Source organism: Tinamus guttatus, unplaced genomic scaffold, assembly GCF_059628265.1.
Source record: "Tinamus guttatus ecotype Peru unplaced genomic scaffold, ASM5962826v1 Tinamus_guttatus_pri_ptg000151l, whole genome shotgun sequence".
Taxonomy (NCBI): Eukaryota; Metazoa; Chordata; class Aves; order Tinamiformes; family Tinamidae; genus Tinamus; species Tinamus guttatus.
Genome location: NW_028288685.1, coordinates 1,047,015 through 1,060,925, shown reverse-complemented (window position 1 = coordinate 1,060,925; position 13,911 = coordinate 1,047,015).

Below are 13,911 nucleotides of genomic sequence, written 5' to 3'. Positions count from 1 at the left end.
GGAGAAAACCAGATAGTCTCTAAACCAGGTCCTCTGTTTGGTGATATAAATATTTCTAAATCAAGTTTCTAAACTTCTTGACATTTGCCAATCCCTTCTATCTTTCCACACAGAACTGAAGCAGATTTTTTTTTAATATAGTCAAATCAATAAATTGGGTATGCCATCTGTTTATGAACAGTGGAACTGATGCAGATTGGACAGTCTGGTATCAGTTGAATATGGAGCTACCAATAACAGCTTTCTTCCGTTATAACACATTTTACTTTCAAGTATTTCTATTGCCTGTAGAATTTGTTTGCAGAAGATGTCATAAAATACATCAGCAACAAATTAGTACTAAATTATATTGACATGAACAGCCTTTACTTACAGATCTACGTCATCTTGACCCACTTTTAGATACACTGCCACTACGGACCAGGCAAGACATCTAGGACAGGCCAATTCACTTTTTTTTTTTTTTCTGTAAATTGGCCTACCAATTTATAACAGGTATTGCGACCTGGCCATGACCGAAAGCAACTAGATGAAGGCCAGCTCTTATGCAAGTCACTTGGGTTAATACAGACATACGCATTGTTGTAAGTTGGAAATTTTTAGGATGAATTATGTCTATAGAATTGCATCTTTAAAATCCATTGTCTGTGGAAAAAAAAATAAACTTCTCTTTGCAGTTAAATCAGGGCCAACTAATAAAATGTTTCTTTGCTGTTTCTAATTAGCTAGTGGAAAGAAGGTATTATTTTTCAGCCTAGAGATTTACAGTTCACATTCCATCTGTCTGTCAAATTCCCTCAAATAACTTTTGAATCAACTGGCCATTTTCAACTAAATTTTAAAGTAGGGATTAATGTCTCAAAGCTAGCTAAGTCACAAGTTTCATTGGCTGCACTGAAAAAATAAAGGTGAACTTCAGCCATTATACAGTATTTGGCAGCAGTATTTAATCAGCACAAGTGAACTATGTGAACTGTCTAGCAAATCAACATGAGTAACCTAGGACTAGCTAAAGAATGAGACCTGTCACTTAATAGAAATGCAGGCACAGGTGTTATTGTTACAAATGTAGGAAGAGGAGAATTTTAGAGAACTCAAATCGGAGGGAAAAATATAATTTGCTTTGCTGCTCATATAGCAAGGTCTTCATTTTTACTAATAAAAAATAGTCTAACTCTATAGAGTATTGTGAGGGTGTTTTTTTCCCCGCAGAAATGCAGATTTTTTTTTCCTGAATCCAATAACTTCCAGTTCAGTTTAATCCAGCAAAGGTACATTTTTTGTATTGTTGGTGTATTCTTTCACTGTCTCAGTTTCATTCTCAGCCTTTTAATGGTTAATTGGTCAGAATTAAGAGCACGTATAGATTAAAACAGATTTATAATGCCAAAAACTGAAACATGTCTGCAAAAGCATTATCAATATTCAGAAATGTAGATCGAGCTTTGAGTAACTTCAGAGAATTTTATGATTAGGAACCTGAAATAAGATTTTGACAAATTATAGTGCTAGTTCATGTGAGCGAGTTTTTTTTCTTTTGTTTGGAAGATAAGTATTTTAAGCATACCTGATGAACAAGACCAATTTATGTATGTTTCTAAGATTTTGGCTATTGAATTGGAAAGGATTTGAGGAGGTATGAGAATGGGGTTTGATTGTATAACATGCTACTGCTTCACAGATAAAATTGGGAGGGATTTAAGGTTTCCCATCCCATTATTCTGGTAAAGAAAGAATGGTTGTTACTCACCAACCACTGACCCCGAACTAGGTCTAGTGTTGCGTGGGAAGGGATCAGCTGGAATCTCGTGAGCATGTGGGAGGCTGGACTGATACAACAAAGACGGAAAGTCGATGTCCAGGTTTTCAGGAGATTGCCTAAGAGGGCATGGAATATCTGAAAGAGATCAGAGAAATAAATTAACTAGTGACAGCTGGTCATTTCCATTTTTAAGACTTTACCCAACTCAAAAGGCTGCATATATTCTACTGTCCATTTTAGATAAAATAAATAATTTGTTTATTTGGGATAAGCCAAGGAAATTTCCATTCCAGTCTCTCAGTTTGGCTCTAAATGTTCACTAAGTTCTCAGCCAAAGAACATATTTTTTAACCTCCTCCATATGTTTATCTGCGGTTTGCATTATCATTTGTAAAATATATTATAACACACTATTTACTTTATTCTGAAATTTCAAGACCTTTCTGTGGCTTTTCCACGCCCTAGAAATTTCACATATAAATCATAGGGAAAAAAGAAAAAAAAGATAAAAGCCTATCTCATCCTGTTTTCCTGTTCGGGGTTCCAAACAAAACAGATAGAAAGGAAGTTGCTGACTGTTAACATAATCCTATGCCAGCTCATCCCAATTATCTCAGCTGGTAGACCCGTATCTAAAAATGACAAATACTTGTCAAAGTACTTGAAAATACAATTAGGCTAAAATGTTCTAACTTGTGTAGATAAAGTTTAGTTGCCACGTGAACATGTAAAAATCTAAAGGTGTTATTGGCTAGCATTATGTGGCTGCCAGTTCAGTGTTTTACTTAAGACTATGAATTGCTCAATGGAAGTTTTCAAAAAAAAAGGAACAGGTTTCTTTTCTGGTTTTGCTTCCTTTCTTCTATTGGAAGGAGCAAACATGCCACTTGCACTGGGTCTTGTGATCTGGCACACATGAAGTCAGAGAGCTGTAGCTTGGAAAATGAATAGGAGATACATATCTCAGATGAAGATGTGGAATAAAATAATTTCCTGAACACTGAATAGTGTCAGAACATTGTGACTGCACTGGTGTCCAGGACTTCTTGCCAATCTGTAATGTATGGCCACATGCTCCAGTGGCACCTTGCTCCGTCCTCTGATTAAGTACAAGTCTGGCCTCTGACCGTGATTCAGAGTTATATATTTTTTTGAAACCTTTGGATTCAAGCAGTATTGTTTTTCATTGAAAGTAGGAAGCAATGCAGAGCTAAACTGCTTAGATGCTCTTGGAAAATTTCACAAGCCATTTACGCACATCTTTACACAGCTGAATATTTTTAAAGCTCTGACCCTGAACACCAAAATCAATTACCTACATTATATAAAAGCCTGACTTTCATACTTGCCAAGTAATAGTGGCTGGGCACCTTTAAAAATCTGGCTTCTTCCTTAGATGCTTAAATTTAAGTGTAAATATCCCAATTTGCAAATACCATAGTCTGGTTGGTAAACACACGCACATTTGCTTATCAAGCAGTATGCTTTTGTTTAGAGTGTAAGTATTGTGCAGTGTCATTATATTATGTAAAAGTTCCCTTCCGGCTTGCCTGCAGCCAAAGATTGTAATGTTTATCCAGATTTTTGCTTTAAACAATCATTGGGCACTGAATGGAATATTAGAAGTACAGAGTAATACAAATGAACACAAGTCACAATAATGGTGCTAATGTCACGCCTCAGTTTTATTGATATGATAAAGGTCTTTAGAACGTGCCTGTTCCATAAACATTTCTATCTCTGTAATTTCTGTCCTGTTTCCTCTTACCAGTATAAATTCATGGAGGGTTGTTACTACTCTGACTGACTCTTAAAGGACAATTTGCCACCTCAGCTGTGAAGCTAAGCACAGCAGGAATGTGAATATTTTGGGAGAGCTGAAGGACTGACCTTGTATGGACTAAGTTGGCAGGTAGACAACTTCTTTGAAAAGTCTCACTTTTCAAGCTGTGCTGGATGCCAACAACTGTACTGGTGGTTGCTTCAAGTGATTTCTCCCAGCTGCTTATAAACGGTGCTTTCCTGTAGTTTGCCAATTCTAGAGGCAATGGAGGAGCTTCCATATAAATGTTCCTTAGACCACTTGTGCCAAAATGAGCCTGTACAACAGGTATGTTACACATATTTGCTCTGGAGCATGTTAAATAAGGTTAATGCACATTCACAGCCTAAGCGTTTGTTTACTATCAACAAATATTGGTCCAGAAATGCCATTAATTGCGAAGTTGATCAGAAAATCAGGAAGAGGCAGGTGTGCATCATACTTACTGACATAAATTAAGAATTCCTGAAGGAAATTGAGATGTTATTTAGCATCTACTCTTTCTCTATGAAATACATCCCTGAATCTATCCTCTCTAAGTATCAGGGCAGTTAATAAAACTGCCATATAAAAATGGTGCAAGACCAGAATGTAGCTGATGTAATCCCTGTTATCACTATAGGAATGTTTTGGCTAATGCACAGAGACCTATAAGAAAACTAAAAGCCAGCCATTTATTTAAAGACAGACTATTAGAAGTTCCTCAGTATTAGTTACCAGTTGGACTGGTAAGAACTTTTCTTTCTGTTTCCTTTGTCATCAATACATTTACATTCTAAATACTAGCTACAGAGTGGGTGAAAAAAAAATACGTGTTCCTTTCCCATCCTATTTTACCACCTCAAAAAGATGGAAATAATCATCTTCTTTCAATATATTTCTATTTAATTCAAAGTACACTTCAAGTCAAGTTCACATAAGAACACCTTCACATAAGAAAGCAGAATCTAGGTTAGCCATAGGAATATATACTCACATACACCTTTCAATCAGATTACCTTGTCATATTCTCCTTTAATTGACTGGTCGCCTCCTTGAACACCTCTCCATTTTCCATAGCTCCTGGGCTATCGGAGTTAAGATGTATCAATTCTATTTTATCTGTTAGCCTTTCCCCTCTCAGTTATTGTTACGAAATGAGCAAAGTAGCTTCTGGGGCTTGGTATGTTTTTGTTTTATTTAATGTTTTGAAAACCAGAAATCTCAGATATCACTCAAAGATGAAGGAAATGTCTTGCCTTCAAAATTAATGGAAGTGTTTTGTTATTGACTCTTTTCAGTAGTCACTAAATAGTGGTCTGGCCCATTAAAGTGCTTTGCTTTATTTGATTCACTCTGACAGATGAGAATGGTTGCTTGCAGCTGGCAACTTTTAGTTTTGATGCAAGTGTCATGTAGAGTTTAAAGATATGCTGTAATCACTGTATTTAGATTAGATTTAACAAACATGTATGGTATGCAGTGAAACATTTTTAATAGGTAAACAATTAGTTTTCAGTGCAGGATATGAGAAGAAGTGGGTGAATGCTGTTGTACAGATGACACTGAAATTAAGGAAGTGTAAGGGAAAGATAAAGAAGAACTGTTGATCACTAGTTATGAAAGTTAAAAAGAGGAAGAAGAAAAAAAAAAAGGATGCTGCTGACCATTACCAAGCTTGGAAAAAAAACAAGTTTTGTTCTCCAGTACTGGCCGTGAAGTCCATGGCGTCGCAGAAATACAGCCTGTTTCTGTGTAGCTTTGGAGTTGCCCTTTCACTGTTCCAAAGCAGATGATGGACACAGAGTTTTAACAAAGTAATTTACACAAATACTACAAAAGCTGTTATTTAACTGTATTAATATATTTTGAAGATGTAAAATTCACATTAAAATATGGTGTATAAGATATATTATACATCTTTGTAAACTACTATCTAATAAAGTAATACAATAATAAATCTAACTTCTGTCAGGTAAATATGAATAGTATTGTGTGTTTCCTGTCTTTAATGTATTTTGGATTTGTTTAATAAAAAAACACTACTACAGAAGTTATTGGATCTTGTTCCTTTTTTCATACAGTAGCAGACTTTTGTGTTTATGGTTATACTTTATTGTACCTATTTTGTCCTTATACTTTATTGTACCTACTTTGCCGTCAGCAGATGCCTCATGTCCATCCCTGGAAAAGCAATGGAACACCTCATCCTGGCTGTTGTCTCTAAGCATATGGAGGACAAGAAGGTGCTCAGGAGTAGTCAGCATGGATTCACCAAGGGTAAATCATGCTTTACCAACCTGATAGCCTTCTATGATGGAATGACCAGCTGGGTAGATGAGGGGAGAGCAGTGGATGTCATCTACCTCAACTTCAGCAAGGCTTTTCACACTGTCCCTCACAGCATCCTCTTGGGCAAGCTCCGGAAGTGTGGGTTAGATGAGTCGACGCTGAGGTGGATTGAGAACTGGCTGGATAGCAGACCTTGGAAGAGTTAGCTGGAGGCCTGTAGTTAGTGGTGCCCCCTGGGGTCAGTCCTTGTCCAATCCTGTTCAATTTATTCATCAATGACCTGGATGAAGGCTCCCTCAGCAGGTTTGCTGATGATATGAACCTGGGAGGAGTAGCTGATAGCCCAGAGGGGTGTGCTGCCATCCAGAGGGACCTGGACAGACTGGACAACTGGGCGGTGAGAAACCTCATGAAATTCAACAAGGCCAAGTGCAAGGTCCTGCACCTGGGGAGGAATAACCCCAGACACCAGTACAGGCTGGGGACTGACCTTCTGGAGAGCAGCTCTGCAAAGAAGGACCTTAGCGTCATGGTAGATGACAAGCTGACCATGAGGCCCTTGTGGCCAAGAAAGTTAATGGGATTCTGGGGTGCATTAAGAAGAGCGTCTCCAGCAGATGGAAGGAGGTAAGTGATCCTGCACCTCTACTCAGCCCTGGTGAGGCCACATCTGGACTACTGTGCCCAGTGTCTGGAGTACTGTGGAACTACTGGAGAGAATCCAGCGCAGGATGGTCACGGGGCTAGAGCATCTACCCTATGAGGAAAGACTGAGAGAGCTGGGCCTATTGTGCCTGGAGAAAGCTGAGAGGTGGCCTGATCGGTGTCTATAAATACCTCAAGGGAGGAAGGAGGATGGGGCCAGCCTCTTTTCGGTGGTGGCCAGCAATAGCACAAGAGGAAACAGCCACAAACGGAATGACCTGAAGTTCCACAGGAACTTAAGGAAAAATTTCTTGACAGTGAGGGTGACAGAACACTGAAACAGGTTGCCAAGAGAATCTCCTTCTCTGCAGATCTTCAAAACCTGTTTGGATGCAGTGCTGTATAACATGCTCTAGGTGACCCTGCGTGTGAAGGGTGATTGGACTAGATGATCTCTAAATGTCCCTTCCAACCTTAATGATTCTATGATCATGTAAACAGTCCTGAAAGCCTAAGGCCCTATGCATTGTATTCTTGATAGGGAAAAGCATATTCAGTTGGTGTGACAAAAGAAAAAAATGTTACCTGGTTACAGACAGTTTCCTGATCAATAATGAAATATTGATTTAATTATTAATTTATTTTTATTATTAAAATAAAAATACTAAGGAAAGTGGACTGGTACTCTAGGTAAAGGAGAGGGCTGTATTTCAGGGTTTCAGCAATGGTTGATGATTTCAAGTTCCATATTCTACACACATACATGACTAATAGCAATTGTACAAATGAACTGATCACAAAATACTGTGTGAAAACCAGATATTTCTGCTTGATTGAGAAGAATAAAATAAGTTCCTGTAAGCATCACTGAACACTGTTGGCAAAATTTCTCCTTGGCAATATGGCTGAAATTAAACAAAGCCTTATAAACAGTATGCACAGTGACACTGTGCATTTGTATTGCATATACAAGATTGTAACTATTCAGACTGAAATTGAGGAAGGTCCAAAAAAATTACTCAGACTCTACAGGAGCAGGTGCACAGCAAGGTGGGAACCTCCTTCCTATATGTCTTCTTGGGATCATCCAGTTAGGGAAGTGATGGGTGTTAGTGTAGAAGAGGCACTGAACTTAGAAACGCAATGTGAATTATTTACATATTATTTCTGTGGAGATGGCTCTAAAGTCTGGTGCTGCTCGCTGCAACTGTGCCATTAACATAATTAGTATGTCCTTTGCACAGAGTGCTTTCCCAGGTAATAGCAAACGGTGAGTATGGCTCTGTGTAACATTCCTCACCTATGCATACAAAATGTCTTTGTATTAAGCCTTAATATCATTAAGAAAATTTTAGCTCTTACATTCAGACTTGTTTTCCAAGGGTGAAAATTCAATAATGACACTGTACCACTGTTTTTCCAAGTACTGCATTAATGTCATTCTCTGAAACCTGACTAGCATGCCCAGACAACTGTCCAAAACCGACTGTACACAGTGTAGTTAATCTCTTGTAAGTACTTTGTTATTAGTTTTATTACTCCCCTGCCCAGGAGGGAATGGCTTCACGGGCTAAATTTCAGGCTGGAAATATGTGGACTCTCTGGAAGTACAGGTTCCCAGTTGCACAGCTAACTCATGCCATCAGCTGCCTGCACTCAAGCAAGAGATTATCACGTACCTCCACTCTGCAGCTGGGCAAACACTGAAACTGAAAGACGGGCTAGCTCTGCACCTCCTAGAATGGCTCTTACCAGACATTTGTATCTAAATCAGCAGTGCTTTGAAGAGTAAAGCTGCCTTCAGATTTAGTGAAGCCTTCTGGAACAGCCCCACACAAACGTGGCTTTTTCAAATGGCCGTTCAAAGCGCAGTTAAAAAAATAAAGGAGTGGGTGTTTTGTCAATAGGCACCCCATCTGTGGCTCCCACAGAGGTGCTGGTGGCCACCACCCACTGGGATGCTGGCCTGCAGGCAGCTCCTACCTGCTGCTCCTCACACCACAGACAATCCACAAAATGAATATCCAAGCCCTTCCTGACTGAAAATCATCTATCAAAAAATAAAAATAATTTTAAAAAAACCTCAAGAACAAAAAACAAGAGAAGCAAAAGTCCCAGTTTCCATAAATAAGGTCTTTAGGCCTACACTGAATACACCACCTGAGGATCTCACTACCAATCTCATGATTCTGTTCTTTCCTTGGATTTATGCTCATGGACTGGGCTCGTGGCTTGACACAAACATGGAAATGTGGCTCCATATTCTGCAATGCAAAGTGGAGGCTGTCCATTTCTTTGCAGAGGTGGCAAAGGGGAGCAAAATGAGATATAGAGGCAATAAATTGGGCACTAGCTGATTTCAATGTCTGGTTAATTAGGATCTGCTTCAGCTGAGGCAGCACTGGGGGCTTCACACATCTTCTGCCATCGCAAGCGCCTGACAACCAGGCCACAATTGTGGTGGGAGCCATATCAGCAGCCCCCTGCCCCGGCAGCCGGGTGGGCGGCGCCAGCGCTCTGGTGCCCCCGGGGGAAGGAAGGTGGGGACGTGCGAGCCGGCCCTGGTGACGGTGGCGGCTGTTCCGCGGGCGAGGTCAGTCTCACCTCGGGCTGATCTGGGCGGATGGCGCCGCTCCGTGCCGCCTCCTGGGTGGGGAGACGGCAAGGAAGCGGGGAGGCTCGGCACAGCGAGCAGGAATCTGCATGCCCATGTTGCCGAGGGACTGCCCCCAACGCAGGGGCAGGAGGGCAGAACAGATACCTGCCACAGCACCTCGGCCTCACCTTGCTGTTCAGGGGCAGGGGCTGTCATGGGTCACACAACCTGCTACGCTTGTTGCCTCCTTTGCTGCCTTGTTCAGGGAGAAGGAATCTGCAAGAGCTCATGCCTGCTACCTTAGCATACAAGATGTGGAAATAGCACTGTATTGGGTAGGCAGTTCTGAATTAATTGGAATTTTCTTTGCGGAATGTCTGGAGGAAAAGCATTTTGATGTGAATAAATGAAATGAAACAGCTAAAACATGACTTTTTTTTTTCTTTTTTTTTTTCTCCTCTCTTTTTTCAAGTGGATCCTCACCAGCAAGGCACATCAGTCTCCAGCCAATAAGAATAGGACTGGAAAGTTATAGTCTTTGGCTGTTGGTATATAATGCAAATTCTTCCTCTCCCTCTTTCCACTTTCATATCATGTTTCTCAGTATTACCAAAGCTTTTAATCCCCTGTCTTTTCTTAATCTAAATTTAAAGTTATTTTATCGGGAACATTACAGAGGAAAGTTTTTTACAGCAAATGAAGCAGCCTGACATGCCCTCTCCATAACAAGTACATAGGAAACCCAGCAAGGTTCAAGCTTTGGCTGCCAGCACACAGCTGAGCACTACGTCTGCTCGAGGCACCATGGGGACCCCCCAGAGACACTGCAAGGGTTGTTTCGCCAGCACTGTGGTCACACTGTGATGTCCTCATTGGGGCAGAGAGGGAAGTAGAAATCTCAGGAGAGCACAGCAAACCCATCAGAATGTACTGATGCGTAGGTAGAAGGAGAAGTCACTCAGGCAATTGAGCTCAGTGCTCACCATGATGCCCGAGGACAGATGGCTTTACAGTTCAGACATGAGTCCTGAAGGAAGCCACTGAGTAGGTTCCCGGGACCCAATAAGAGCAGGGCAGCCATATATGACACATCTCTTCACTCTGCCCTCAGCAGCCTCAGCTCAGGGGACTTTATGTAGCTTTCTGTAGCATTTCCTCTGAATGTGTAGATCTACACATTTATAACATCCTCCAAGTCCTTGTCCAATCGGTCCTTGAACCTGCATAACCTTTCTATTAAACTAAACAGACACATTTTGCATGTACAAGTCCTGTCCTGAGGTGGTCCATTGTCAACACTGCTAAATCATTAGGTCAATCTGTGGCTTGAGCTAATTGCCGTTTCCCTGTACAAAGCCTGGGCAGTTTGAAGCATGCGCACCTGAAATGCTCACCGGTCTCTCTCCAGCCCGGCACAGCAAGGAAGTTGTCCACCTGGGGCCTTTACTGCAGCTGTAATCACAACAAGGTTCTGTGGTTGCTTGGTGGCCTGCAGGAGACTTATTAGGCAATTTTGAAGTGGCTGCCCTGTTTCGCGGGTAAAAAGCGCTTAGCATTGCAGATGTGAACCTGGTCGTACTAGTTAGGCCTCAGGCCTGAGAATCATTCCTCACCTCTTCCATTTACTAGTGCACAAGCAGCTGAGGGACTGGCAGCATCTTTTGTACCACAAAAGTGCTGGGAAAGCTTCTGGGGCCTTTGGGACAGGTGCAGGATTTTTAGTTTCAGAAGAACCCAGTCACTTCAAGCATTCTGGTAGTTTTCTCTTAGTACAAGATGCAGTTTCTCCTGATTCTTAAAGGTAAATAGGACTCACTGCTTAATCTCAATAACAAGCCCTGCCTCTTAAGTAGTGAAATTGCCATTGGTGGGTGTGCAAGGAAGAAATGGGGCTTCCATCCAGTCCTGTTGGTGCTCCCCCTTTTCCATCTTGCTTTTGTCTTAGTGCCTCAACTGCCCTGGAGCTATCGCCCTTGCAGCTTCACCACTGCTGTACTTTGCACAGTCCTTGGTGTCAGCATTACAGAAGCGACGCTGGCAGCAGAAGCCAGCGTCGCTTCTGTAATGACGACAGCAAGTAGTAAAATTAGTAAAATACATCAGTCAACTTCAAACCTGAAGGCAGTCAGTGGAGATCGTTGTCCTTCCAGAAGGAAGAGAGACCACCGCACTCGAGCCTGAGTGATAAAGGAAGGGCTCTGTGGAACACCAGGAACCCTCAGCACAGGGCACGTGCACATAACAGCAGCAGGTCCGCTCTACTGCTGGGCCTTGTCCCTAATATGAGATCCCATCTAGAGTGAGAAAAGAGAAAAGAGTGAGAAAAGAGAACGCACTGTATGCATTCAGCGTTTGTTCGGTGTTGTGATATGCCAACAAAGATGCCAGTCAGCTTTTCACTACATACATGTTTCTTAACTAAAATCAGAACCTTGTTGACCAGCAACTCATTCCCCATATGGCTGCATGCTGCCGTCAAATAATGTAACTTTATGCTTGTCAAAGCAAGACTTGGCAAACAGAAGTTAGCCTGTGACACTCTGTTGGTGCAAGAAGACAGTATTTTTGTTTAATGGAGAAATTTTGCGCATTGTGGCTGACGTAGTTTTCTTAGGAGACCCCCTGGTGTAGTCACAGCCATACTGACAGAAGGCAGCTTTTGTCAGGTCAGGTTATGTCAGTGAGGGACCCAGTGTAATTACACTATCAGAAAGACTCTTTCTGCTAGAATATACTGCAGGTGCAGTTTAATTGCTCCTTTGGCAACAAAGCCCAGATATTAAGTTCCTACCTCACCTCCCCCAACAGCACAGCTTGCTGCCCCCTCAGCTGTGCCAGTGGAGGTGATTGTAGACCACACCGTAAATCGGATAGCTACTCTGATTGTAGCTAGAAGTGCCTAAATAAACGGCATAATGCCTCCTATTTATTTGAGAAAGATCATTTCACTGGCACATTTTTCAGGGTGAACAAACAGTTACATCTGAACTGTTGAAGGGGTGACAAACCACTCTCTAAACATAGAAAAAAGTAATGAGACTTTGCTGTGGAAGATGTAAATGATTTATACTGGCTTTGTCACTGAAGATAGCATATGTGTAACTCTACTCAAAATCTACATTAAGGGACTCTATATCCGAACATACTATATCATGAGCAACCTGTTTAAATCTCTTTGCTTTGTTATTTGCAGCATCTCTGTGGCAAGGATTCTCTTTTATCTTACATTTCTGCATCAACTACGCCTTCACTCTAATTTAGAACATCTGTTATTGTTATGGAAATAACAATAATGATAGCACTATTGCAATATCTTGTAAGTAGGATTACAAGATTAGGGTGAATGAAAAGCTCGACTTCTATATCTCCATTTTGCTAGAATAGAGATTGTAGCAGACTTCATAGCTAAGCTGCTCTCCAACATTTTTGAAAGATCCTGGAGAACGGGGGAGGTGCCGGAAGACTGGAAGAAGGCCAATGTCATGCCAGTCTTCAAAAAAGGCAAGAAGGAGGACCCAGGCAACTACAGGCCAGTCAGCCTCACCTCTGTCCCCGGAAAAGTGATGGAATGGCTCATACTGGCCGTGGTCTCCAGGCACATGGAGGACAAGAAGGTGCTCAAGAGTAGTCAGCATGGATTCACCAAGGGGAAATCTTGCTTGATTAATCTGATAGCCTTCTATGATGAAATGACCTGCTGGATAGATGAGGGGAGAGCAGTGGATGTCGTCTATCTCGACTTCAGCAAGGCTTTTGACACTGTCCCTCACAACATCCTCCTGGGCAAGCTCCAGAAGTGTGGCACAGATGAGTGGACAGTGAGGTGGATTAGGAACTGGCTGGATGGCAGAGCTCAGAGGGTGGTGATCAGCGGCGCAGAGTCAAGTTGGAGGCCTGTAGCTAGCAGTGTCCCCCAGGGGTCAGTCGTTAGTCGAGTCCTGTTCAATTTATTCATCAATGACCTGGATGAAGGCACAGAGTGCTCCCTCAGCAAGTTTGCTGATGATACCAAACTGGGAGGAGTAGCCGATACCCCAGAGGGCTGCGCTGCCATGCAGAGGGACCTGGACAGAATGGACAACTGGGCGGTGAAAAACCTCATGCAATTCAACAAGGCCAAGTGCAAGGTTCTGCACCTGGGGAGAAATAACCCTAGACACCAGTACAGGCTGGGGAATGACCTTCTGGAGAGCAGCTCTGCGGAGAAAGACCTGGGTGGTGCACGACAAGTTGACCATGAGGCAGCAGTGTGCCCTTGTGGCCAAGAAGGCCAATGGGATCCTTGGGTGCATTAAGAAGAGCGTCTCCAGCAGGTCGAGGGAGGTGATCCTGCCCCTCTACTCAGCCCTGGTGAGGCCACATCTGCGGTATTGTGTCCAGTTCTGGGCTCCACAGTATAAGAGGGATGTGGAGCTGCTGGAGAGAGTCCAGCGCAGGGTCACAAGGATGATCAGGGGCCTGGAACATCTGTCCTATGAGGAGAGGCTGAGGGAGCTGGGCCTGTTCAGCCTGGAGAAGAGAAGGCTGAGAGGGGATCTAATCAGTGTCTATAAGTACTTCAAGGGAGGGAGTGAGGAGGATGGTGCTGGTCTCTTTTCAGTGGTGGCCACCAACAGAACTAGACATAATGGCCACAAACTGAAGCACCAAAAGTTCCACGGGAACTTAAGGAAAAAATTTTTAACAGTGAGGGTGACAGAGCACTGGAACAGGCTGCCCAGAGAGGTTGTGGAGTCTCCTTCTCTGGAGATCTTCAAAACCCGCTTGGTTGCATTCCTGTGCCATGTGCTCTAGGTGCCCCTGCGTGTGCAGGGG